The following is a 14,142-nucleotide window of genomic DNA, read 5'->3' as shown; positions in this document are numbered from 1 at the left end:
TGGAGCTGATCTTCAAAGTCAAATAATTTTTTATGTCTTCAAGGAGCAATCTGATTACAGTTGCATGTTGCTCCAAGAAAAGTTTGGGGAGCTGATGGTGGTCTGAGGGGTTTGTACGGACATCAATAGATTAGACCAAAGCCATGGCATCTGCTTTGATTTCTTAAATCAAACTTACATCTGCGTGTCGCTGTATTTGCTGTATCTGTGTTTTGCTAGGTTTCACGTTGTTCTTCTCATCCCATGCTGTCAGGTAAAGCGAATACGAAGTATAAAACTAGATCCAAGTGGCTCTAGCTTTTACAAGTCCTAAGGTGTTTTACCATCTAGGAGCTGATGAAATCCTCGTTCTGTTTGTCATGATTTTGTCCTCTTGTGTTTTTTTCATTTCTCTGCGCTCATACAGTTTATGCAATCAGTGGAATCTTTCAATAACAAAGGTATGTCCTTCAGATAACATGGAGATACCCATTTCTCTTCTCAGTATGTGAAATAGAAATTTATGGATACAGTCTGAAAATCTCTGTTTCAGAGTATACTTGCTTGTTCCAATCCAGCAATCCTGCTGCATCCTGCTTGACATATTGCTTGCCTTTCTTCCCTACTCATCTCCTTTTCCAGTTCCACTGCTGTTTGGCTTGCATGGAAGTGATGACGATATTTTCTGTTGTGCGTGTGCAAGTTTTCTTCTTCCCCTCTCCCTCCCTGCATCACTGCTGTTATTTCTTTCATGTACCCATTCTCTTTCCCTAAAACAGCTATGAATGCCTTTTCATGTTCTCCAGGAGCCCCGTGATAAACTTCCCCAGAAGGGGAAGGCAGCAGCAGGGAGTCCCAGTCTCCCTTTGGAACAAACAAATTGAAGTGCAGCAATGCCTGAGCTTCTGCTGTGTCAGTTTTTGATAGTACATTGGGAGTGAATTACAGTTAAAATTGCCTGACATTTCTGGTGGATAAACCCCCAGTAGCTGAAAAACGTGGAATGGAAGTTATTAAATATAAATGGTATCTCAACAGCACATAAAAGATAAAAGTTTATTTACAAATAATGAAATTGTTTTAGCTGTAAAAGAACAAGGGGAAGGTGACTCTGTGCTTGATTTTGACATGATAAGTAATTGCTTGTTTATGAATGAATGTCCTAAGTAACTTTGGTCTAGATTCTACTAATGCACATGGTCTGCAGATATCTAGGTTTGGAGAATTACTTGTGCGTTAAGTAATTCACGATAACACAGCATTCGTAGGAATGGTGTTAGAATGACTTGCAATACTTTTTTCAAACACCTAGCCTACACATTGTTAGGTTTTTTTTTCGTTAGGCTTAAAATGCAATCACAGAACTTGTCCCTAAATAGTAGTTAAATATTTTCTTGGTATGCAAGCTGTCTTACTACTTCAGACTGAAACCACGGTAGCATAAAATCACAGTGCAGAAAGCCAGAGCTATGCAGGATCCAGGCCACTAGCTGTGTGTGGTAAGAGAGGAAAACCCTGCAGCATCACTCACCAAAGACTGCCATTCAACAAGCCCTCAATTGCTGTCCTCATTTGCGTTGTGTGGGACACAGTTCATGTACCAAGACAGTGGACAAACTTGCTCCCGCCTATTATTTTAACGCTGGGAAAAAAAAATCCTCTCTGGTTTTTCTGGATACATTTCTTCTGGATGAAACTTGGTGTTGCAGCCTGGTGTGGCAGGCACACAGAGGAGCTGGGAGCACTGGTGGATTTCAGATAATTTTTCCCCTTCCTCAACACCTTTTCCAGTATTTTCTGATGGTCGGGAGCTTCAGAATGCTTGCTGTCAAGCTTCCACTTGTTCTGCTGCTTTTGAAATTGGAGCTTGTTTTGCCTTCTCCCAGGCCTCCTGAATGACTGCAGGCCCTCCAGGTTTGGTGGTTGAGATTGCTGAATGACTGCCTGCTGCTCATGGTGTATGGTGCTGGCTTCTGGGCATGATTCTGAGACTCATCTCACTGTGCGCTCTGCTTCTGAGCTTGGTCTGGAGGCACTTTTGGTCATTCTCCTGTAGGAAGCACATCCCATACCTCTTGGCAATCCTTCAGGGGCTCGCAGAGCAGCACTGACGCATCCAGCCTGGTGCTCTTCAATGGAGAGCATGAGTGAGGTGGTGAGAATTTGCCTTTTAGCATCGGCTAACACTTTGGAGTTGTCTGAACACGTCCTAAGCTCACTGTGCTTTCAGGCCCTGGGATCCTGGGAACTGTAATGGCTACATGCTGGGAATTCCATGGTGTCACAGCAAACAGGCTCTGCTTTTCACATGCAAAAACATTCACGGCTCCTCTGTGGTCAGATGGATGCAGCGTCTATACTCTGGCCAACTCTGGCCAAGCCCACGTGGCTGAAATATGTTCCCTTTACTCGTGGGAGGAAAATCAGGTGTCACAGTGAGAAGTGTTAGCAATAGGACAAGAGGTAATGGCCTTGAGTTACACCAGTGGAGGGTCAGATTGGATATTAGGAAAAACTTCTTCTCAGAAAGAGTGGTTGGGCACTGGAAGAGGCTGCCCAGGGAGATGGTGCAGTCATTGTCCCTGGAGGTGTTCAAGAAAAGGATGGATGTTGCACTGAGTTACATAGTCAAGAGCAGTCACGGGTATGAGTTGATGGTTGGACTGGATCATCTTAGTGATCTTTCTAACCTTAATGATTCAATGATTTTATAAGTTCTGAGGGAATTTTGTGGCCTCCCTGAGCCTCCTCGTGCTGGACCCTCTCTGAGATTCAGCCCAGGAGAAGTGTTGAGCTGTAGAGGACAACAAAAAGGTGTCACGTCAACCTGGGAGCTTCCTTCTTGGGAATATGTGCCCAGATTGACTGTCCCATCAGCACGCTCCCTCTGAGCAGGCTCTGCAGGCTGGTCATGCCACAGTGTGGTTCTGGAGATCTTTGTGCAAGCCCACCATAGTGCTGGCCACAGGAATTTCTTACAGCACCTGCTCACCTACCTGAGCACAATACAGCTCCCTCTGTATGGGATGTGGGGCAGGAGATGGGTCTGAGAGGAGAAACGGGAGGAAAACCAAACAGGGGGCACAATGGGTGAAAAAGTCGCCATGGGACTAGAGTTGGTAGATGATTTTTCTATTGATTTGTGTGGCTGCTATCACCTTGAACCTTAAGCACTGCTGTTGCCTGATGATTGTCATTACCTGTCAGGAAACAGGTGGGAAAAGAGTCCAGGAAAAACAGGACAGATTTTTATGTAGTTTTGGCAACTGGGGTGAACAGTTAAATTTTCCATTTGGCATCATGTTTCTCAGTGCAAAATGGCAGGAAATGGGACTAAAGATTACTTTGACACTTGTCTGTGCATTAACTCAAACACCCAAAACATTCCCCAGATGAGATATCATTAACACAACGACATTTAATTTCCATATTACAAAAATCTGACATAACATTTTTTCAGCGTTGCTCAAACCAAAACCGAGCATTGCCAAACCTTGGCCTTTGCCTGCTGTTCCCCCACTTTGATTTGGACACCCCCCATGCATTTCCCCGTAACAAATCTGTCCGGTTCCCTTGATCATGGGAGTGTTGCAAGGGTAATGGTAATCCTGTCCAACTCCTTCCCCTCCTTTCCCCCAGATTTGCGCGTGCTTAAATGTGCCTTGCGTAACGGCGGGTGGATAATCCCATGTGTTCCCATGGAGGAAGGAATAAGAGGACCGTCAGGAAACTCTAGAGTTGTGAAGACCAGTGCAACTTCTCAGGCTCCACTTTTAATCAGGCGATTGCAGAGCCCTGACATTCTTGTGTTTGAAGTCTTGTTGATCAAGATCAGGGCTAGGACTGCAAGCCCAGAGGAGGTATGGAAGGGCGAAGCAGACCCAAGCAGCCTTTGAGGACAGGAAAGAGAAGGCCGCCCACTGTCCATGTTCTACCAGCAGCAGTACTTCATTGCGTTCATTGCATGGCCACTTAGGAAATGTCCTGATCCACATGCCTGTGCACCTGCATGCTGAGCAGGGTGCTGGTTGTCACACCACTCTCCCCTTACCTGCGCATCCCATAATAAAGCAGTGCCAGCTTCCTTCAACCTGCTTGAAAGCCCTGGGCCCAGCAAGCCTTCCCCCCCATGATTTATCTCTTTTTCCTTTGCAAATGAGTATGAAGTTCTGCTTTCAAACTTTTTTTAGTTTGTGGGGTGGTCAAAGCCCTTCTTCAATTATCAGCAGGGATACACCTTTAAATCACAGAAAAATGAGCAAATGGTTCTCTCTAATGCTACTTTAAAGCAGTTTGCAAATATCCAACTACCACTGTAAACTGAAGATACCCCTCTCCTTTTTTTCTTTTATATGTCTAAGCTGCCCTGAAGCGGAGATGGAAACTACTAAAATTACAGCATGACAGTAATACTGCACAAGTGAGCAATCTAGGATTTCTTTTGTGTCTCCTTGACTGACTAATCTCTAAAAACAGCTGGAATGAAAGGCATCTGGCATTGTGATTGGAGAAAATAAGTCTTCAGGTATTCTGCTGAATAATTGAAGAAGCAGAGAGCGGGAGCCAGTGGTGGGGCCCCTTGCTGAGTGAGAGCTGCTCTCTCTGCATTTTGGCACAAGTGGCCCTGGGAATGGTGCTGCTCTGCGCTCAGAGATTTCCCTCCTGCAGAGGCTACCTCTGGTGCTCTGGCTAGCCGTGCTACTGCAGGGATTTTTCTCTGCAGTGTGGAAATTGTTGCTGCTTTTTGTTTTGCCTTCCACTGGAATATGTTTCCAGTGAAAGCATACTGGAGATTGTTTGCAAAATATGTATATACTTGTGCTAATATCCAACACTGAGTAGTAAAAGTAGCTTGCATCCATCCAGTCAGTGACATTTTTTTTTCCTGTGTGAATTTTGTGATGTACATGGCTTACTATGAGAGCCCACATATCTGCTGCCCTTTGCATTTGTCCTTGCTTTTCTCCACTGCTTGGCATTGCTATTTGTGGATGAGGTCTGCTAGTGAAGGACGCTGGTAGAACTCCACTTTTTGGTAGTGCTTAGTACATTGTGGATCCTATTGGATTAACCACAGACTGGTTTGGGTTGGAAGAGACCTTTAAGACTATCTAGTTCCAACCCCCCTGCTGTAGGCAGGGACACCTCCCACTAGGCCAGGTTGCTCAAAGCCTCATTCAACCTGGCCTTGAACGCCTCCAGGGAGGGGGCATCCACAACCTTGCTGAGCAACATGTTCCAGTGTCTCACCACCCTCACAGTAAAGATTTTCTTCCTAATATCTAGTCTAGATCTACCTTCTTGCAGTTTAAAGCCATTTCCCCTCGTCCTGTCACTACATGCCCTTATAAAAAGTCCCTCCTCTGACGTACCTCAGAGACTAAATGTATTGTGCCCCCTTACATTGTACTCATGCAGCCTGGTTTTCTATGTATCTATCACTGAAACTTTCATGTTTTTCCTTGGTGGGGCCATTGTGTAGACCTTGGCCTTCCAACCCAGCATCCCACCTTGATGCTGGAGATATTTCCCACTAGAAGGGCTCATTCTGGATTCACTCCAATATTTATCATAGATGAGAGTGTCACAAGCAGAAGGAAGAGGCTGAATGGCAGAACACTCTGCTTGCTGAGCCCTTCTCCTCTTCTCCTCCAAGTGGTCGCCATGCACAGTGGCCAGGCAGGCACAGTGGCTCACACTCCAGCGATGCTGTGATCTGTGCAGTGTGCAAATGAGCAGCCACTCCTCTCCAAAGAATGTGCTCAGGAACAGTGGCCTTATTAATTTATTTTATTTGGCATTATTAGGGGAAAAAAAAAACACCCCTTGTTGTCAGTATTTTCTTTAAATAGTTGATTCTGGAAACAGGAAATTCCTTTAACTCTGGAAACAGGAAGCAGATATGATTATTACATATTTGTTTTAAATCTCTCAATTATCCACTACTGCCCTTCATCTCTGACTTTCTTTCAGCTGCTCAGCAAAAGTCTCTATTTTTGATAAGCCAATATCTGTGGGTATTGTGCAAGATCCAAGGGTATTATATGCTGTCATGCAGTAACTCAGCATATTTTGTCACAAAGCTGGCAGAGCTGATGCTTTTTGTATTTATCATGTTTGTTACATGTGTGAACACCAGAAGTTCTGTGCAGTGAGGTGTGTGACATGGAAGTATGGCCTGATGAGTCAGTAAAATCAAAACAAGAGAGAAAATGAGGATTGTCAGGATGGAACTAAATTAAGAATGCTATTTTTTTTATTTATTAATTTATTTAAGGCTAGTATTAGGACTCTAGTGGTGAGAAAAACATAACTGGAGTACTTCTAGACATTTAGGACTAGAAGGGAGCTCAAGATGTCTTCTAATCCTTCCCCCTAAGAAGAATAGATGCTTATCTCCAGAAATTGATACTTATCTTCAAAACTCTTGTAATTCGCAACCTGTCAACAAGCCCAGGTCCAGAGTTTCATTCTCTATGCAGTCAAAAAGATTTTTACTACTACCCTCAACTTAAAATTTCCTACCCATAGAGGAAGGGTTTCTACTGCTTGTAGAAAAACTGATGACTGTCCTTTTCATATAGTTATCTGGTCTCAAGAGTGTATTCTCAGGATGTATTTGTCACGTCTTTAAGCCTTCTCTTTATTCAATCTTCAGAGCTTTTACCTATAGATCATGTTTCTAAACATGTGCTTACTTCTTGGATTCTACCCCAAATGTGCCCACTTTTTTCTACAAGGGTTATTTCCAAGGCTGGGCCAAGCCTTCCATCCAAAGCCTCACCACAGCTGAGCAAAGAGAAGCAGCTGCCTCTCAAGGTGTGCCTGTGGTTTCCTCTAAGTATGTGCCTTGGTTGTCCTTGCAAAAGCAGCGTGTCATTGACCCCAGACTAGTTTGCTGTCCTCTGTAGCTGTGGTTTTTTGGAGGTACTGCTGCCTCCCCATTTATTCCACTTTTATTTTTGTGGATTTTTTCCCTTTTAAGCAGAGCAATATGCTATTAACTATCCTGGGAATGTGCTGGCTTTAAACTAATTGCAAGCAGGGTCACAGTGCCAAGTTTTGGTTTGGAGTAACTGTTTTTTCTGCTTCCAAACCTTGATGTAGCTCCAGAAGGATAAAGGTGTTTATGGATGCATTATGAATTAGCACCTTGGTTGCCAGCCCTTTGCAGCCCCAGCTCTGGTGGGGTGCTGTAATGCCTCTCATGCTACAAAGTCCTCAAACTGGAACAGGCGTGTGGACCCTGCTGGCAAGGCTGGGAAGCCTATCTTTTTCAGCAACCCCTCAAATGTATTATGGTTTTAATTCGCTTCTGCTTAGTTCACAATCCATGGTATCCCATCCATGATTTTAGCAGCGTGTCAGTTTTAGGCATAGTACCCTGTATTGCTCCACCATGTAGACTACGCCTGACCCCCAGCACTGGTCTAACCCACGACGTGGCTGCTTTTGAGGTTAACTTCATTAGTTCTTAGCAAAGGATTCTCAGCAAGGGATTCTGAAACAGTTGCCACGCTAGTGAGGAAATAAAACAAACCAGGGATAACACTTTGTTTTAATTCCAGCATAACGTGTCAGAGCAGTTCAAGTGTGCTTTGACATGCCAGATGTTCATGGTGTTTTTTCTACATTGGTTAGTCTGAAAAAACAGCTACTGATGGTAGCTGAAAGAATAAGGATGTGTGTCTCCATACGTCTCTGAAATCAATGGCTCTGTGGCTCAAGGGCAGACTGCACCGAAGCTTGTAAATGGAAGAAATGGAAGGAAAAAGAAAGGGGGAGAAATAATTATTTCTTTTTCTCCATCAGTTTTGATGCTATCTTCTTGGGTTGCAGAAGGGCAGGTGACTCTGATTTTTATTCAGTGCTCCTGGCCGGGGTACTGAATTGTGCCTACTGTTGTGCAGCAGCTCCTCACTGTGCTGGCTCTCTGGGTGTGCTGGAGTCATGTTGCACAACCAGAGCACCTGAGCGGGTAAGTGGGACCAGCTTGGGTGCAGTATTGCACTGTCTCTGCCCAAGGATGTGGCTTCTGGCCATAACGGAGGAGAACTGCTCCCAGAAAACTTCCCAGGGTGCCCAGATCCTCCTCCTGTGGTTTCTTCACTTTTTGAGTTGTGTTCAGGCCTCTCATCTCTGCTAGAGGTGAGTTTTGCTGGTATGTAGAGGGAATGGGTCTCATGCAATATATCAGCTCCACATTTTCTCAAAGTGTTTTGTCATTGGATGCGGTCATGCAGGCTTCAGGTTTCAGCCAAAGTTTCTGGAAGAGATGTTAACTCCCACTAATGAATACTCTTCTAATTAATGCGACTTCCAGCAATATATATGAAGGTGCCAATCATTCCTCTCATTTTCCACAAGTTCAGGGCACTGAGTGTGGTCTCTTGGACTACAGCGTGTGTTTGTCTAGTATGATGTCTGTTTGCTACAAATAATTTACCTGCGTCAAATTATCATCATACTCCTTTTTGGTTGTGAATCAGAGGCCTTCTTGGGTATAAAACACGATAGCATTTTGGAGCATGACTCATACTGAAGGCATTAAGTTTTAAAGGCATTTAGCATACTCATGTGCATTTCTTAGTGAGTCATGACTTGCGAAAAATGGTAGCTAGGTTCCCTCTGCTGCCTTGACGGAGGCTTGCTGTTTTATTAAACCACAGATGATCTCTGCTGCTGGCTTTTCGTTTCAGCAAATGTGTAGTTAAGTCTGTTGCTGGTTTGTTAGACAACCATCTAATCTTCCAGCCGTGGCTTCACACACATGCATTTTAGCATTTGTGCTTTTCATATAGGAGTAGCAAATAATATATATTAGTCAAAGTACTGGATTTTCTGATGGCTGGGGCCTGGAGCGCATGCTGCGTGGAAGGTAGGGGCTGGAGATGAGGTGGCTCTGGGGGACCTTACAGCAGTCTGCCCTTACTATGGGGATGTTAATGAAAAGACAGAACCAGGCTCCAAGGGACAACTGTTGTGAACTGAAAAGAGATTTTCTGAAAAAAATATTAAAAATATTATTAATATATTTTTTAAATTTCTGTGAGGATAATTTAAAGCATTGAAAATTTGCCCATAGAAGCTGTGGGGGCTTTTTCCTTGGAGGATTTCAAGGTCCAGGCAGACCAGTGAATAAAACAGAGAATGGATGCAGACCTGCTGGAGCAGGTCCAGAGGGGGGCCACGAGGGTGATCAGAGGGCTGGAGCACCTCTCCTACAAAGACAGATGGAGGGAGCTGGGGGTGCTCAGTTTGGAGAAGAGAAGGCTTGAGGGAGACCTCATTGCAGCCTACCAGTGCTTAAAGGGAACTTACAAGCAGGAGAAGGACCAACTTTTTACATGATCTACAAGAGAGACAAGGCCAAATGGTTTTAAATTGAAAGAGTGAAGATTTAGATTAGATGTTTGGAAGAAATTTTTTACTCGGGGTGGTGAGGCACTGAAACAGACTGTTCAGAGAGCTGTGGGTGCCCCATCCCTGCAGGTGCCCAAGGCCAGGTTGGATGGACCCTGGGCAGCCTGAGTTGGTGGGGGCACCCAGCCCACAGCAGGGGTTGGGGCTGGGGGGGCTTAAAGGTCCCTTCCACCTTAAAGCACTCTGTGATTCTATGCAGCCTGGGTAGGTCCTTCTGGGAGCAGAAGGCTGGGCTAGAGGCCTGCAGGTCCTCACCATCACCCCTGTTCCACAAACCCACGGGTGAATGCTGCAAGACCATACGTATGTTGCAAGTCCAAGTTTGGAAAAAAAAAATCCAAAATAAGGAAAAAGAATATAAATCTTTGGTTCTGGCTGGACTTGCATGCTGTCACAAGGGTGCCTCTTCCTGTGCTGAGCAGAGAGCTTGTGATTATGACCCATGTATGTGTGAATTCATACTCAACATTCAGCTTGACAAAGGCTTCTGCTGCTGGGGCTGGGCTGGTGCCGCTAGGGGCCCCTCCAGGCACAGGCATGGCAGCTGAGCCTGTCCTTCTGTGAGCTCTCTGGGATTTTTGGTATAAAATGTTCCCCCTCCTCTCCTCTTTTTTTTTTAAAAAAATATTTAATTACCGTGAGGCAAAATACATCCTTCTGCATTTAGCAGCACTTGCGGATGACAGGCCCAAACAGATACAGCAGCAGTGGGTTGGCTGTGACTCCGGTGCTGCCAGGTGAATTGGGCCACGCCACGTGTCTGACTCGGCTAGGGATTCAGAAAGCATCCTGCCCCGAGCTCTTCATTGTGCTGCCAGGTGCAAAAGGGTCGGGCATAGTCAGGTCCTTTTTTGTTTTTGTTTTTTTCACTTTCCATCCGCAAACTTCATTTATGTTAGGAGTCCGATCCCTGAGGTGCATGGGGACAGATCTGTTTCCAGAACTGATTGTGTGTGTCTATGAACACTGGTCTTTATGCTGATACAGTGTGAGATTACATGAAAGCTAAGTGCAAAATATTACCCCTGCATTTTTGCTATAAATTATTTTATTCTGCCTCCTCTTGGCATGTTCTCCAGGAAATCTGTGTGCCTGGGGGTCAGTAATATTTATCCTCCTTTATTCTCCGTTTTCTTCCTTTTTTCCCCTTTCTCTCTCTTTATCTGTGACTCCTCTAGTTTGTTTGTTGGTTTTTCCTTTCCTACAGCTCACACCTTTTGTATCCTGCAGTGTTTTGGGATCAGGCTACTTGTGGATTCAGGTAGACACAAAGTACTGGGGTAGCTTTGTTTCTCGTCCTGTATTTTTCCTGTGTTTTTCATTACTCCTTTGCAGTCATGAAGGCTTTGAGGCAAGTTACCAGTGGTCAGAAAATTTCAGCTGTGCAGTTCTATCATATGGACTGTGTTTGGCCATTGCAAAGTATATTTGACAGCACTAAGTTAAGTGGCTAAATACCTTGGTGACTTGTGGAGGAAACAGTTATTCATTTACCTCATCAAAACGCAGAGGGTTGGTGTATAGTGTGTGGATAATGGTAAGCACATTGCATTTAAAAACTGTCCAAAATTATTTTTCAAATGCAGGGTAATCCAGCAGTCATAGAATCACAGAATCATTAAGGTTGGAAAAGACCTCTGAGGTCACCTGGTCCAACCATCCACTTACCACCACTATTGCCCACTAAGCTATGTCCCTCAGTGTCACGTCTCCATGTTTCTTGAACACCTCCACGGTCGGTGACTCCACCATCTCCCTGGGCAGCCCATTCCAGCTCCTCACCGCTCTACCAAAGACACGCAGTACAGATGTATACCTTCATGTTCAAAACCTCTGCTGAAGATCATGCAAACACTTTTGTGAAGATGATATATATATATATGATTACTTTAAATCAAACACATACCATCAACTGATGAAAACCATCTTTTTTTCTGTTCTTCCCTTCCTTTACCTTTACGAAGTTGTTTCAAAGTAAACATATATATATATGTCTAATTTAGAGACTCACCAAATCAGGTTTTTCAATATGTATGCAATTCTTTCATGAACGTAAGTAATGGCAGCATGAGGAATGTACTCCTTAGCTGAAACTTGAGCTCCCAACTTCCAGCCTTACAGCGAGAGTTTGTATTTGCACTTCTAAGCTTGTAAAACTAGGGAGATGGAAGTTCTGGCAAGCTGTGTTTTAGCATGGTGCAATAATGCTCTGGCTGCACTGCATGTCTGCACAGCTCACCATCTGCCTGTCTCCAGACATTCCCTTTGTTTTCTCTTTGTATTACTTTGTTTTGGTTCTGAGGATGTTTCTCTTTGGTAGAAGGGAGTATAAATGGTCGGATTTCATCTCTGAGCAGCCCATAGAATAGCTCAGTGCTGTTCCTAGAAGACACTTTCCCCTTGTTAAATGGATCATTAAAGTTTGGAGCTAAAAGCTAAACACCACAGCAGGAAGATGAGAGAAGCAAACTGGGAAACTGTTTACTGAAAGTAAGCAGAAAGAGCTGTTACCCGTACTCACTTGTTTGTTGAGGCTATTATTAGATCAGCATGGGAACATCCTCACAGAGGGAGGAAGCTGGCGAGAGGCAAGCCAGGTGACAGGGACGCTGATGGGGACAGTCCTAAGGCACGTCATCACTGCACAGAGGCGTGGTGGTAATTCCTAGGGAGCTTTCTGCTTTCTACCCCATTTTCTACCCCCGCCTCCTGCCCCCAGCACAGGTCGCCAGAGGGAGGGAGAGTCTAAACTCTGATTGCTGCTGTGTGAACATGAGTTGTGATGCTGTTACCCTGGTGCAAGGAGCTGAAGGGAGGAGTTGTGGCGCAGAGCTGATCTCAGGTTGCTCTCCTGGCAATCCCGAGGTGTTCGCCTGATGAATATGTCCTTCAGGGCTGTGGGATTGACCCAATTGGAGCAGGTGCCGCCCTTGTCAAAGGGATGGGAAAAAACACTGCCTGGAGGAAGCTGGGCACGTGCTCCAAGCAGAGCGTCTGCGTTGCTTGCAGGGAATTCAGGAATTGGGAAGGGGTGTGAGTGATTATATTCCTGAGAGGGGAATAGGTGGTGGCTGAGCTTTCAGCAGCGTGCTGTGTTGGTGGTACAATGTCCTATTGCAACCACATCCAACCCGTGGCCCACACACAGCCCGGCCCAGGTCTCCCTGCGGCTGCCCCCCACCATCATGATGATGGCTCTGTCCCGGCCCAGCCCCAGGCACGCACCCATCACTGAGCACCAAATGAACCTCAGTGTGTCATCCGCAATGTCTGGGCTGGAAGCAGGGCACAGAGAGGGTGTAGTGCAGTGCTAACTCAAGTTACAGGAAATAAGTTTATGCATTGTGATACTCTGGCTAAACACTGTCCTGTGAACAGTGCAAAATATGCATCTGTGCTTTCCATTGTGATCAAGGCATTTGAGAACAGGTTTCAAGGTTGCCGAAAACATGATCAATTTTTTTGTGTGTTTGCAACTCAATTTTCAGTTGACTTAAATAAATTACCTGTATATTTTCATGTGGAATGTATGGAGTTGCAATCAGGTATTTAACTCAAAAAAGAATGTGACGAAGTCTCTTTCACAGACTTGTATAAGCCCCCTCTTACCAGACGGAACTATCCCTGGCCTCACAGTCGTGCCCTACTCATGTCATTGCTTCTGGCAGTATGTATATTTGTGAACAACTGTTTTCAAGGATGAAGCACAGATGAGTAAAGCTTAATCAAAAATCTCTGATGAACACTTCAAGAGCTCACTAAGAATTGCAGCCACTACGTCAGTTTCACAAGATCACACATCCCTCTTGTTCTATGGTTTTGTTGTCCTCTTTTTTTTTGTTTGTTTGAATGAAAAATATTAAAATAAGTTTTGTTACCTATATACATGAACTACAGTATATGTAGTATGAGGGATGCTCCGAAAGTAATGCCTCCTGTTTCATGACATTGGCCCAGGATGTCAAAGGTGGATGTTGGTGGTATAGGAGTAGACGTTGAATCTTCCCACCGATATTCTGTGACATTCTGTTGCTGTGTGACAGATGGTAGCAGAGGGCAGTCTGACAGAATGGTGTCTGACATGGAAGTGTATATGAAGCAAAGATGTGTCATTGATCTCCTCCATGCAGAAAAAATAGCATCCACTGACATTCATCAACACTTACTGAATGTTTCTGGAGACCAAACAGTGGATGTGAGAGCAATGAAGCGGTGGGTGGTGCATTTCAGCAGTGTGACAGTGACAGTGGGTCACCTCCACTGGTGCAGATTGCTATGAGTGTGGTATGCAGGCTTCTGTTCATTGCTGGTGAAAATACATAGATAATAGTGGTGCCTGTGATAAAAAATACTGTTTTGTAGCTGAGAATTTGCTCTATTAAATAGTATCATGCTCTTTGTATCTGCTGTAGTTTGCACGGAAATAAATAGGAGGCATTACTTTCAGCAGCCTATGCGTATGAAGCCCTAGATGATTCCTCTTCACTCAAAGCGGCCTAGGCAAGCCACAAGGTTGGACACCGATGGCATAGCAGCTGGGCAGGTCTCAAATCCCTGTTGGCAGCCATAGAAGGTATTGCTATAGGCTGCTTGGAGTTGGATGTGCGTGTTGGTGCGCTTTTGATTGTTTTTTTGGTTACCTGAAAAAGTGATAGAACTGATCTCAAGGGTAGATATGCCAGAATGATCAGCCTCTTTGTGAAAGCTGTGGAGAAACTGCCATTGCTGCACCTGGGTAGC

General features: G+C 44.8%; 1 long non-coding RNA gene across 1 annotated transcript; it reads right to left on the bottom strand.

Annotated features, from left to right (window-relative positions):
* On the bottom strand, positions 7,526-13,546 carry LOC110399137. The gene is made up of 2 exons (XR_002438915.1): positions 11,071-13,546; positions 7,526-8,245 (listed from the first exon to the last, which is right to left on the bottom strand). It is a non-coding gene; the product is annotated as an uncharacterized LOC110399137 (long non-coding RNA).

The sequence above is a fragment of the Numida meleagris genome, chromosome 4 (assembly GCF_002078875.1).
Source record: "Numida meleagris isolate 19003 breed g44 Domestic line chromosome 4, NumMel1.0, whole genome shotgun sequence".
NCBI classification, from domain to species: Eukaryota; Metazoa; Chordata; class Aves; order Galliformes; family Numididae; genus Numida; species Numida meleagris.
This window is presented reverse-complemented; position numbering and strand designations above follow the sequence as displayed.